This window comes from Anser anser (assembly GCF_964211835.1).
Source record: "Anser anser genome assembly, chromosome: 6".
NCBI lineage: Eukaryota > Metazoa > Chordata > Aves > Anseriformes > Anatidae > Anser > Anser anser.
The window spans coordinates 18,556,559-18,568,979 of record NC_139726.1 but is presented as its reverse complement, the minus strand read 5'-3'; the positions used below and the strand labels follow the sequence as shown (position 1 = coordinate 18,568,979).

General features: G+C 37.0%; 1 long non-coding RNA gene across 1 annotated transcript in view; it reads right to left on the bottom strand.

Moving 5' to 3' along the window:
* The window catches only part of LOC310901394, a 191,939-nt gene that overhangs the window by 62,116 nt on the left and 117,402 nt on the right, over positions 1-12,421 (bottom strand). The window contains exon 4 of the long non-coding RNA XR_014585758.1: positions 3,064-3,177. This is a non-coding gene — a long non-coding RNA (uncharacterized lncRNA). The remainder of the gene's footprint in view (positions 1-3,063; positions 3,178-12,421) is intronic.

Here is a 12,421-nt window from a genome sequence, read left to right as displayed (position 1 = left end):
GTTAAAGCCCCTACTAAGCTTCAGACAGTATATTCAGGAAATATTATTTTTTTAAACATATATGAATTACATCTGTTCAATGTGAGATGATAAAAGATGGAAAAATACATTATGTCATAATTCATGATGCACATCTCCTGGAGCACTGATTCTTCAGCAGTAGCATGAAGTAGGTGCTTTGCACAGTCTTCTCAAGTAAGTCCCCACTCTTCATAGAACTGCCTTTCCGTGGCTTGCACCCTCATGCTGCCCTTTGTCTGGTCATGACTGACTGCTGCTACCAACAATGGCTCCATTCTGTGAGACAGGAAGACCACTCATACACTAAAATGGTAACTGTCTGTACAGCATCCTCTGTGGCAACTACATGAATGTCTGCCTTGTCTTATGCTCTGCTTTTCATACAATTTCTGTTTTATTTTAATTTTCACCTTAACCATACATGTAACTCTTTGTAACTTAATGTTCTTCTGCCTCCAGCTTCAGCCCCTCTTTCTAACGCCATGCAATGACTTACACCTTAACCTGCTCAAGAGGGATGAACAGCTGATGACTCACATAGACCTGTCAGGCTCATGTGTCTATTTAACCAGAGAAGCTTCCCAAGCTGTGGAGATGTGCAGAGAGCAGAAGGACAACTTGGTGCACTGTGAAAATGCAAACCTTCCTGTCATACCTGTCTTTTGTGTGCACTCTCTGCTCAAATCTCTGCAGTACTTAGAAATGTGCTAAGTCCTTCACCAAAAAGAAAAGCAGCTCCTGAGATTACAAGTTTGAGTTAAAGTACATAAATGATGTTGTGTGAGAAAGAAAAACACTTCCTTGAGACAAAGCCACACCTTGCATAATGAAAACACACATAACCTTTGAAATGCAAAATACCTGCAAGAGCACTGTTGACTGCTGTCCCACTTCTTGTGGGTGGCAAGAAAGGAGTGGGTCTGGACTTGGTGTCAGAAAAGGGTGAAGGAAATGTGGACCACAACAGGATGGGCAGCTAAAGAGAAGTACAACTGAGACAGACATGCTGTGGAAAGGAGTAACTTAAAACAAACTCAGTTTGGGAGTCTCAAAACACAGGTTTCCTCACTTTAACAAACCCTTTTGTGACAAAACATTGAGCCAGCAAATTCCATCCTGGAGAAATCTTTCCCCAGTTGCTCACTGATTTTTGCTTCTTGTTCTTTTTCCTAAATAAGAGACCTCATATTCAACAGTATCTTGGTACATTCTAGTGCATATTAAAGAAAGCACAGGCTCAGTTTAGATTTTTCTTGTTTACAATTTCAGACTTAATTCTGCCCTCCAGTCCTGACTTCAACTGGAGTAACACTTGGGTAATTGAATACAGAATGCAACCCTTAGGGTTTTTGGTCTGACCAGTAACAGAACTTTATATGTGTTTAATTTGTTTTTAGGTTTAGGCATTTTTTCAAATTGGGCCATAAGTTCTGCTCTCATGTTAGGAATGAAAATTATAAAAAGGGGTAGAAACTTATCTTTGGTTTCAGTATAGTCATACATCCATGCATACACACATACATAACATGGGGAAAGAAAGAGGGGAGAAATGTCTGGAAGAGATTATTTTTAGAAAGGATATAACCATTAGACATACTTCGTTATTATTGAAAAAGTCTTCAAATCAAATGCAGTAACAAAAGAGTCACTTCTTGTTTATTGATGAGAAAGCTTCTATAACTATGTTCTATTTTAAGGGAGAGGGTCAACAGCAAACTCCCTCGACTACAGTAAGATCAGGCCTTGCTATTTAGAAGGTCACTGCATAATACATTTTTATTTATAGTGATGAACACAGAATGGTCTTTTTTTGTAGATATTTACCAGCCTGTAAATTTTCTACTGTGAAAAGTGACTATAATATTTAGGGTAGGATAAAATATACCTGAAGAAAGAGATTATCATGGTTATAAGGGAGGATATTTTCAGCAAGAAACTTGGCATATTGAAGTCTGTGTCTGTGACGAGTAGTAACCGGCAACCTCATTCTGAAAACACTTAGTTCATCTCCCAAACTACAGTAACTCCTAAATTCTCAAGGTTATATGAGGCCAAAAGAAAGTAGCTAATGCCTAAATCTGAAAGTTTAATTGAGGGGGGGTAAGAAAAAATGGCGAATATATGTAAAAAGATAACTCTAAGCCATAAATAAATAAATAAATAGCGAAGATCCACTCACTAGCATATTTGTTTTTTAACACACCAGAAGGCTCTTACACCTGTGCCTGGAGAGGCAAGGAGCTGGAGAACTGAGGCAAACTGAGATATGAGTACAATAGGCAAAATTTTAGAATGCGTTAGCAAACTGGGACAAAAAGAAATTGCCAAGGTCAGATGATATTCACCCAAGTTGTCTGAGAATCTATACATGAAATCAAACAGTAACGGTGCTTTGGTTTAAAACAGCCACAGAGACAGAGAAACAAAATGTGACTACTGTGACATTAATCTTCAAAAAGTCCTTGCAAATGATCCTAGTAACTGCAGTCCTGGAAGTTCATTTCTGCATCAGGTTAAGTACATAGAGACCATAAAAAAAATCACTAGTAGTATGGGAAGAGGGTCAAGATTAACTTTTGTACAGCAGTCATGCCCCAAAATCTTTTCTAGTTGTTAGATCACATCAATGTATGTGTGGATAACACAATCAGTTGATACAGTGTGACTGGATTTTCAACAGATTTTCAACAAAATCCCTCACCAAAGGCTCTTAGAGAAACAAAAACTTGAAGATTAGTCATGGGCTAAGGGGAAGGTATTCCTCAGGATTAGCAACTGGTGAAAAGAAGGGAAACAAAGGGCAAGAGTAAGTGGTCAGTTTTCACCGAGAAGGATGATTACTGTCAGAATCCTCTGGAGATCTGTGCCGGGATTGTGTTGTTTGACATATTCATAAATTATCTAGAAAAGTGTTAAGCAGTGAGTTGGCAAAGTTTACAGGTGATGACAACTATTCAGGATTAAATATGTATATAAAGTATCCTGGAAAGGTTTTATGAGTGACTTAACAATAAAATAACAGATGAAATGAAGGGTAAATACCTGAAGGAAAGGAGACTTAAAAGCATCTGCAGGAGGAGAGGTTCTAAGTTACTCATCTCAGGAGAGAGATCTTGGAGGACCATCAATCTTTTGACAGTGCCAGCATACTGACAGCTAAAGAGCAAGGAGAAAGTTCAGAGTTATCAGAAGTAGAACAGAAGACAGAAAATATAATGCTGCTATGTAAGTCTGTGGTACATCCACATCCTGAGCTCTGTGTGCAGTTTCTTGGCATTGTGGTGAGCAATGGTAAGGGACACCAAGTGGGTTCTGTATGAGAAAAACTGAATATGACTGAATTTGAGACTTCCAAGAGTATCAAATATGTCCTTTGTGCACCTACAGATCACAGCCTACAAATAGCTTGGCATAAAAGCATTCACCCTACTGCATATGTCCTGTAGAGAGCTTGAACAGCACAGCCAGCATGATATACTCAGGACACACCAGACTTCCTCATCGCATGAGAACTAACTGACACGTGTGCGCTCAGTCAACCCAGTGTTTTTGGAAAGAGTTGGTCCTACAGTGTATGTGTGGATTATCTGCCCACTGCAGTCCAGGAAACCCACACTGAGAGCATGGTGATCCTACCACTTTCCTGGGGCATCCCCTTGCATCTTCTCATGCTTTTAGGGAATCCCTAAGTCTCCACAGCAGAAAGGTCTAAAAAGTAGATAAAGAGGGCTCCCTGAGAGCTGCATTACTGAGGTAGGTTTTGGCAAAAAAGTCTTTTCTACAGCAGATGCTGTAAAGTTTTACAGAATCTACATATCCCTACATGTATCTGTGCATGTCCACCTACATGTGGATGGATACATGTGTGTTGATATCCCTATATATGGCTGATACAAAGGTTAGATATTAGATATATAGCTGCCTAATTGTGAAAAGCACACCACGTGTAGTAAATCATTTTACTAAGTCAGATTAAAGGTGCTATTACTCATGGCAATGTAATACTATCTATAATTTCTGTGTTAAACCTGACATTATAAATCCTTTAATCTGAGTATTTAAAAGCTGTTCTATGGCTCATTTTTCAAACGGCATTCCAGTTAACACATTTACTGCTAATGAACCACTAACATGTTCTCTCTTTCTTAGATAAACGCTGTTGACCAACATTATTATTTGCTCGTCAAATAATTATTTTTTGGCTTTTTAATTTAATTGCTTCAATAAAAATATACACCAATAATGTATTTTTAATTACACTTCCCAGGTGACCTATGCAAAAAGAGGTTTTATAATGAAGCCACAATAATTAGCCTGTCACAGTCCAGTTTGGGGCTATTGTGTAGTTGTCCTTTCCATGGTTCACCTTAGCCTGACTGGAATTCTAAAAACCTTGTATATTATCTCCCATAACACTCAGAAAGGTATTAAAAATTGTGTGCAATACTGGCAGAAGCAGGCTTTCTAATTATTGTCAACTATTTCCAGTGTGACGTGGCAGATTCCCTTGAGAACTGAAACAACAGCCCACTCCAGGATTTGTAATAGGCCCTAGAGCCTAAGTAGTTGTAGACAGAGCTGTTTCCCTCAGGATAGATAATTGGTTTACATAGCAGCTCAACAACTGAACTAAATCCATTTTTTCTATTGTCATTTCTCTGTTAAATATACATAACTATTTGGGGGTATTAAATACAACCTGACTCACTATTTAATAGCAGAATAATTTACATGAGCAAAATGGAATACCTGGAATGCTAATAACTATTATCACCCTACATTTCCATGCATAAATGATAAAATATTATTAAGGTCAAATTCTGTAGTCCTTAATCAAGCACAACTTTTACAGAAACCACTGGGAGATTTGCTCAATTAAATATTGCAAAACATATCTCTTAGTTTGTCAAAAGTAAGATATCATCATTAAGATATTCTTCCTAATAATATTATTGGTCAGCTTATTAAATGAGACTGTATTAATGTTTTGTACAGGTATAAGCAACATTGTAGGGTTCTGATCTTTTATCATCAGTTTATAAAGCACTTTTATGAAATGCTCAATTACTGGAATTAATGATTAAGACTGATACACAAATATATTTACTGTTGCAGGCCATAACATGATTCTAGCAACTAAACATCATGAGTCTGAGTGACTACAAACATTAGAGAGACACCTGGTTTATTTTTAAAATAAATGTAATTTTAAGTTTGCAAATCTAGCATCTGTAAATACAAAATTATTATAAAAGCACATATCAAGAAACAGCAATAGTAGTGGTTTCTTTCTTTAACAAAGGGTGCCTTAATATTTTCTGTAATTAAGAAAAGAATTGCAGAACATTTGAATAAAACTTACTTGCTCACGGCTTTTCAAGGCACATAACAAGATCCTGAGCCTGCAAGGACTGAGTACTTCAGAAATACAGACTGCTCAGAAATCACAGGATTACATCCTAATCCTCATGGTTAAATATGATACCCAGCTGTGCAATGCAGCTAAAGGTTTTATGTCTTTTACACTAAATTTGTTCATATCTGAGTTGAAGAAGCAGGACCATAATAACAAGTCTCATCCTGCATTTCCTATTCATCAATTGATTTCACTGAGAATCCTGGGTGCATGAAAAATGAGTATTGCGTCTGTAGCTTGTTATCTTATGTACACGAGAACTGAAAATACCACATATATTTCTGGTGTCTACCATTCATTACCAGCTCAAAAATCACATGGAAACTATGATTTCTAAAGTGCCAAATCAGTTGTTCTGTGTGTCTGACATTAAGATGTTGTTGCTGAATATTTTCTGTCCCCAAAAGGAAAATTTTCAGAAAAAGAAACAGTGGGAAATCCATTCATAACAGTAGCCGAAATGTGAAGTTTGCAAGTCTTTGTAGAAATACCTAGGGATATTTTGTCTCATAACAGGTACAGGTCAGAACCTGCACTCCATGACCATCACCATTGATTTCAACATGCGGAGCCAGTGTCTCTAATTCTATGAAATACTCAAGTACTTCTGAAAAGCGTAAACTCTTAAAATAAAAGCTAAAGCATAGCAAAACCATTAAGCATGGACTTAGCTTTAAATTTATGCTTAAGTTAAATCAAAAGCAAGAGGATCTAAGTCTGCATTTGCCTGATACCAAGAACATCCTGTGCACAAAACAAAACCCTGCATTGTGCTGGAAGAGGGAGCACTGACTTCCTCTTGCAGCTCTGAGGTTGGTGTGGTTCATTCCAGAGATACTTCTGTCAACATTAAGTATTTTAATGAACAGTAATTATTGTCTTTAAAACAAATCTAAAAGTAAAACTAATATGCCTAACATGCTTAAATATGACGTGGCATATGTTATGTGCATAGTAAGACTGAATTTCTTGGAGGAGCAGAAAGGATGAGGAAAAAAATCAGTCATGTGAGTTGTCAAATATAACCTTTTGGCATTCTAATAAACTGTTGCTTAGATAGAAATATCAAGCTATTACTAATGGCTATTAATGTGTACATGCTTCATGTAATTTTATAGTATCTTATTTTAATATCTGTAATTTTAATGAATTGCAATTTAGGAAAGAAACAATTTTCATTTACTTTATATAACATAATTATGGACCAAATTAACCCCACACTAGTCTTAATTACATTTAGTTTCATTTGGCTGATCAAGCAATTAATGTGCCACTGTATTTTGGAAGTAAAAACCAAGTTGTTATGGTCTGTCTTCAAAAAACATGTACTCATCTCAAGCGTATCCACTGTAAAACTGTGCTTTGGAATATTTTTTTTGGTTTACTGTACGTCTGTACGTTGCAGCACAAGAATGTGAGTATAATGAGGCCCTTCTGCACCTGGGGTCCTGTTATACTATGCTGCTTAATAATCTTCCCTTCATGCCACCCTTTATCTGCTGTTCTCAGATTGTACTTGTGCTTTTCTCTTTTAATTGGGAACTAATTTTAATTTTGCCATTAGAGATGATAAAAAAGCCCACATATAAACTTGTATTTCCTCAAGCCTCTGTACTGTCACTCAGCCTTTTTTTTTCCTTTTTTTTTTTTTTTTTTTTGAAGTCAGTGTTGAACTAGCTCTTTTTGCTCTTCTGGCTAAAGAATAGCAGAGGAAGAATATTTTTAAAAGCCAAGACAAGAAAACCCATAAAATATTGAGCTGCATACTGATGTTCATATTCGAGTTTTCCTCAGCACTCCAGTGAAATCAATGCCTGCACAATGACAGCTTGAAAACAGCGCAGCGGCTTTAGGATCTGGCCCATTAGCATTTAGTACTGTCTATCAGTGTGTCTAATCCTTTTCAACTAATTGAGAGAGAAAACGGCCCTTTGCAATATAGGTATGTTGTGAATCTAATTAGGGTAGTACAAGGTTATTTAAGCACAGTTCATAAGCAGGGGCATTCTCACAATAACATAGGCGTTGTATTATCTATTTACGAGGATTTGGGGATGTTTTCAGAAATCATGGGATTCATGTCATAGCAATCACTTTATGTTATTTTGAAAATTTGAGAAAGCAATGACTTTTCTCATGACCTTCACATTTCTCAATGGAAAACAGCAACATTTAATAAGCCAGCATTTTATTAATACTGCTATTTTTAGAGATAATGTGTGCAGTCTGGTTTCTTAGATGTACTTCCAGTAACTTTCTTCCATTTAGGGGATGGATGAAGCATCAGTCTACACAGGACTATACCATTTGCCTTGAGAGTATGTGGTGCTTCCACTGGGACTAAAGCTTTGCTGGACCCCAGGAAAATCTGGACCTTAATGTACTCTTCAGATACTTCAGTCAAACTAGCCCTTTTTTTTTAACTGAAGGAATTCAAAGTCATTTGTAAATCTTTTTTGTGTCTTTAACTGCAATTCTGAGGAAGCAATGGCTTTACACTTTCTTTCTCTCCAGATAATGCTGAAAGCTAAATTTCTCTCCCTGAAGAACATTAGTCAAACTGACTTTGTAGGGTCCTTTACATGACTAAAATGAGTTGGATTTGACCTTTCATTTTCAACTGGTCTGGATGACAATCATCAAGTATATCATATTATAGTCATGTCAAAAGCTAAAAGATTTCTTCCCCAATCTTAGCAGAAGGTAATACAGCATTTTTCTTTTTGTCCTGTGTGTCCACCGTAAATTCTCCACTTTCCAGTTGTAAAGGATTGATGAAACCTGGGAAGGAGGAATGTAACAGCATCTGTAACCATATGTTTAATCAAGATTTTCCTGCATTTCCAATATTGGAGCTGGCCCATGAGCCACTGTCTCCACTCAGCAGTGTGACCAAAGATGTTCACTGGGAGGACAGCTAGGGGTCACCTCCCGTCCATGCTGGGGAACAGGCTGTAATTGTCACGGCTTGTGGCAGTTTATCTTTCCCATGCAAATAGTCTAGCAAGGGCCACTCCATTTGTGGTTATCTGCTGGAGTTCAAAGGCTGCTGCGGACAATGCTTAACAAATAATAGAAGTAAATTTGGCATAAAGTCACTCATGACTTCTCAACTGTAGGAGAAACCAATCAAAGATAGATACAAACTCTGTATCAATTGGATGACACAGTACTTTTTTGAGAACCAGAGGTCACAGTGAAGTACATCTTCCTGCACGCTGATTTGGGCAAGATTATGTGGAGTATGTGCATGAGAGTGGAGAAGTCTGGCCCTGAAGGAATAGCCTAATCAATTGGGATAAAGTCAATAGGAATTTTGCCGTTGATTTCACTGGTATGGGAATTTTATTCTCACATGAAGCTTCATGCAAGAGCACAGTCAGAAACAGATGTTAAAGATGGAATTGATTATATGTGGTTTTCCCCTAAATTCTCTCTAGTAATCTTTCTAAACCAAATGAAGGCAATGTTTTCTAATTGCTATTATATACTGCATTTAAGGGAAATTTATATGGTAAACAACAGGTACATTTTGAGGCCTAACCATACTCATTATTAGAGTATAATGAATTGCAATTGCTTCCTATCTATTATCTCTATGCAAGGAAAATACACTGACTACCGAGACAGGAGCATTTCTTTTCATTCCTAACATGAAAAGCCAAACCACCGTCCCATACAACTTACTGAAATAAACACTACATTGACTCCTCAGTTTTAAAACGGACCGGATTTTTAACTGAATTTCAGCTGCATTTGCTACCTGGTTAGAAATCTTTGGCACATTTGCAGTGGTTTTCTTTTCAAAGCACTACTCTGTAGTTTTTAACTTTTAACTGTAGTGAAGCCCAGGGCTTGCTCTTCCTGACAAAATTGTCCAACATGCAGAACATTTGGGACCAAGGAGAGTGCAAAGCAGCATGTGAACTGCAGCATGCACAGTCCAGCCAAGAGTGTGAAAGCAGGGTTATGGCTCCATGTGGCCTCTTGAATATGCCTCTCCTCTTCTCCCACAGCACATGGAACATCAGTCAGTAACTGCTAAAACTTGTCATAAATTGCCCCAAGCTTTTTGCAAGACATGTTTGTAGCAATTGGCAAAGCTGCTGTCTCCCTCCCTCCCAACCACCAGATATGCCAGGGAACGGTGATGGCAGGATTGCCACACTGCTTTGCTACCCAGAGCTACTGGGGAAATGACATTTAGGGGTTGCGCTAATTCCTCTGTATCCTACAGAAAAGGAGGTAATAAAAGGAGAAAAAATAAAAGAGAAAAGTAAGGCCATTCTGAAAATTGCCTTTAACATGCTCAAAAAAAGATAGCACAGTAGAATTACATTTTCAAAGAACTGACACCTAATATTCTTCTAAGGAAAAAAGTATCTTCATATCTGTTCGTGAAAGCTAAGTAGCAGGATGTTGACTACCTTCTCTTATTTTTAATATGTTACTCTAATACAGCCTGCTACTGTTTATTTCAGAGGAAATTAAAAAGAATCATAAAAAATACTAAACCATGACTGGCAAAATGATGATGACATACTTTATATCCTACATTATCCTTTATTTTTCTTTTAAATTTTAATTTTAGTTTATACATTTTACATCATTCATTTGTTCATTAGTTTGCAGAAGTCACTCATTCAGTCCAAGTCCTCCAGTCAGTCATTGGTGAAAATTAGCTAACGTTCTACTCTATTTCACACTCAAAGCACTTCCATTATGGTTGGATAATGGTTGTACCATCAATAAAGAGTATGAATCCAGTTATGTGAAGACCTCAGCTTAACCTTTCCATATGCTATTGATATTTATAGAGCTTCTGACATAATCAATTAGCCTGAAAACTGGCACTCATGGAAGGTAAACCCATATAAAGGAACCACTACATCTGCATTTTCATTAACCTTTCAGATAAATATGTAGCAAATAAAGACAAATATATACCATATGTAATGTACTCATCCCCCAAATTTTCTAATGATATCTCAGATCAGGAATAAACTTGTTTAGCAGTATCTTGATTGCTAAGTTCTATAACTAGTTTCATGAGTGTTTTAATCTTTAGACAGACATCTAGAAACACCATGAAAGTGAAATGAGATTAAGTGATGCTCGTATGACACACTTCCCAAGTTTGCAGTGAATTTCAAGTTGGATGGAAAAGCTAGTTTTTGTATGCTAATAACTCTACTTGTAGTCAGCTGTTAATAGCTGAAAGCTTCAGCATATACACCACATGGGATGAAATAATAAAATACAATATGTACAATTCAATATGACCACCCAATCATATAAGAAATCAATCTGTAACAAAGATAAACTGAATATTGGTGTCACTTCTCTTTTTTCTTTTTCTTTTATTTTTTAAACACATGCACACACAAAAGTTCCTTGTGTTCCTTAGCCAGAAGAGGATCATTCTCCATGTGTCTCATGGGAATATTTATGCAAGCCGTTTTCACCTAGAGATACCTGGTCCTAGAGCAGAAGCTGGAAGAGGTGAGGTGGAATATTGGTTTTATTGTGGTTCATGGAAAATTGTACTTGCATTCCACTGGCACACTGTATAAATATACTTCTGCATTGTTGGAAGATTTACTCTGTTAAACACCTGATTTTTGTTACTCCCTTGAGTGATGTCTCATAACATGATTCATAATATTTAAGCCTTTTTCCAGAATAAAGATTTAGTCATAATGGAAATATTTTCATCTTCAAAGAACAAGCTATATCAAATTATTAATTAAAATATTACTACAGTAGATTAGTTGCCCTGGCCTGTATGTTCCACTCTATTAATGTAAGTCAGAAGGAAGAGATTTCTGAAGAAATGAGTGGTAGAGTTGCGAAGGAAAGAAGCAGGTCCTTGGTATTGTCTCTGGCAAATCCATGGGACTGATTCTGTGCATGCCAGGAGTGATCCCTGTGGCTGGCTGGGCTAGGTTTGAAAGGAGTCAAAAGGATTGCTGCCCCAAATAATATGCATTCTCCCCTATTTTGAGATGAAGAGCAGTGACAGAAGGGAAATGCAGTAGGCTGTATGCAGGCTGGAGGAAGGGACCACAAGAAGGCATCCACTATACCTGCTATCACCTTTTGGGCTTTACGTTTGTATCTAGTTCTAGCAACTGGTGAGGTTGCCAGTCACTGGCAGGCACAGTATTCCCTTACTTTTGGACCCAAATCATATGAATTACTTAGGGAGATTTACACAGACTGGGGAAAATTCTTCTCTCTGCTGCAACTGAAAGCAAAATTCACATAGACTTCAAAGGGGCCAGATTTTCACTCAGTCATCAAAGGATATTGGGTCCTTCATAATAATATCTTTACATATGCATAAGTGCAGGCTAAAGAAAAATTGAATAGATTATACATAAGGAAGAAAATTTCCTCAGAGCCTGGATATAGTACACAACGTTGGGTGCGAGTGGGTTGTTTGCAACTGCAGTTGCGTTGGTTGCAAGACCACATGGCAAGATATTCTGCTGAAATGAGTGAAATTAGTTAATTAATTAAAGAGATATATGGCTACTACATATGAATAGTAGGCCTAGAAAATAAAATAGATGGAGGGCTTCTTAACTCATATTATAAAATGGTATGGTGTAAATGAAGGACTTGTAATCTTAGTCTAGTAGTCTGATGGGTTTTTGTTTCAAATCACATCCTATGCATTTAGTGCAACTCTAGCCTTTTATTAAAACGGGAAAATATATTGTTTATAAAGGCTGTTCTTGACAAATAGTAACCAAAGCAAGGTGCAAAAAATGTATTGTTTCCATAATCGGAGATGCACTGTAAAATAGAATAAAGTGATAAACACAGAGTATAATTGTTTGCTGTTGCTATTTGTCTGTACTTGGTGGCAAGGAAGACCAAATGAATTACAAAGAAATTTTTAATAAAAGAACAAAAAGAAATAATGGGCTCCATAACCTGAAAGAACTTTGAATAAAAAATGTCCCCTGAAACTGAAAG